The following is a 1,724-nucleotide window of genomic DNA, read 5'->3' as shown; positions in this document are numbered from 1 at the left end:
GAGAGTCCTAAATCCTCACAATTTGCTAAATCTTTTGTTCTGGACTAGAAAGACATTTCATCCTCGACATTTCCTTTGGCAAATTCCCCAGTCACCCCCATTCAGCAGTCACTGTATGGCTCGATAGTTTGATAATATTCGCCTAGATAAGGTGCCAGGGAGAACTCGTCTGAGCTCAAACACTCTTTATTACTGCTGCTGACAGTGTCCTGACTTCAAATGGGGAATTAGGGCTTTCTGAGGAATATGGATGCTTGGGGTTTACTCAGGGTATCTCTGAAACACGGCCCTGGCGCAGGCAAGCCGATGGGAAACCAGCACTGGTATTTAGAGATGCTTGGATGGCGGGAGCGATGGGAAGCACTGCCGGAGGACGAGTAGCACGATGAAGATACGAAGTCCCAGATGGCTTATAAAACATCATACCAGCCAAAAATTAACTGTTGTGTAAGCACAGCAAGTGGCTTTTTGCTGCATACAGGGACTGGGCAAGAAGTGTGTCCCAGAACTGCAGCAGAGAGCTGGTCTCTGGCTCCGGGCAGGCGAACTGAAGATCTGGCACAGGCAGAGTCATCATTTAACAACCTTGCACTCCTGCCCGGAAGGTCCAGGGTAGGATGAGGGACCACACGGGTGGGGAAAATGAGGTGTGGGGTTTGTTTCAAAGGGAGCAAACTCCACGCTCCGCAGCCCAGCACGGCAAAGGCTTGGCAGCGTCACTTGCAAGGGAGGCAAGAGGCATCAGCACAGACTGGCTGAGGGTGACAGGGTCAGCACCCAACCTCAGAAAGGGTAAACTTGACCTTGCTTGAAGCAGCATCTGCTGCCAGCACATGGCTGCCGAAGCTCTGGGCAAAAGGCACGTCTGCACTGGGAAAATAAGGGGGTTCTTTCACTTGGACACTGTCAGCTAGCAGGGACGGTGCAGGAGGCATACGCATTGCTGCCCAACGCAAGGGCCGGTTGTCGCATCCTAATACAGCTTAAGGCTGGGAGAAAAGTCCTCCAGGTAACTGAGATGCAGTCGATGCTCGCATAAAACCAGAGGTGAGCCCCCCCTGCACCCCTCAGCCATCCCGCACTGCACAGACAGAGACAGACATCTCCTCCCTGGGAACATGAAGTCTTTTGCCAAACAGAAAGCCACTAAGAAACTGAGCAATCAGGCCCTGGGCCAAGTCACCAAGGAGCCCGCTTCCCAAAGGCAGGCAGCTTGGCCCTCGCCAGCACAGGCTCCACGGTTCCTCTCGAGGCACCGCAGAAGCTCTTTCACAGCCCCGCCGCGACCAAGCACATAAATCCCCGAGAAGAGTCAGGTCAGAGTCCCAGGCGCCTGGGATGGCATCACATGGAAATTATTCGGCCCGTTCCTTAGCGAAGGGCATCCATGGCCTTGAAGCCACTCGCTGCCGCTCGCTGTGGCAACCTCCTGGAGACGAAAGCATCAGATGCTCGCACCCAGCAAGCTGGCCTGCGATAAAAGGACGCTTTCTTCCCAGAAAGCTGGGAGCTTGTATGGCTGCCCGAGTTCAATGGCTGCACCCTCCCTTTCAGCAGAATTAGGGCACTGCTGAGGATTAACAGCCCTGACTACAAATAAGAGCAATGCTGAGCTGGCCAGAAAGAGACACACATACCAGGAGAGATCCCATTAACCCGAACAAATAAATAAGGATAATGACTGGGGGAGAAGCCCTGCGTTGCCGCAGCTGCGGTGTAATCTC

The sequence above is a fragment of the Cariama cristata genome, unplaced genomic scaffold (genome assembly GCF_000690535.1).
Source record: "Cariama cristata isolate BGI_N322 unplaced genomic scaffold, ASM69053v1 scaffold36248, whole genome shotgun sequence".
NCBI classification, from domain to species: Eukaryota; Metazoa; Chordata; class Aves; order Cariamiformes; family Cariamidae; genus Cariama; species Cariama cristata.
This window is presented reverse-complemented; position numbering follows the sequence as displayed.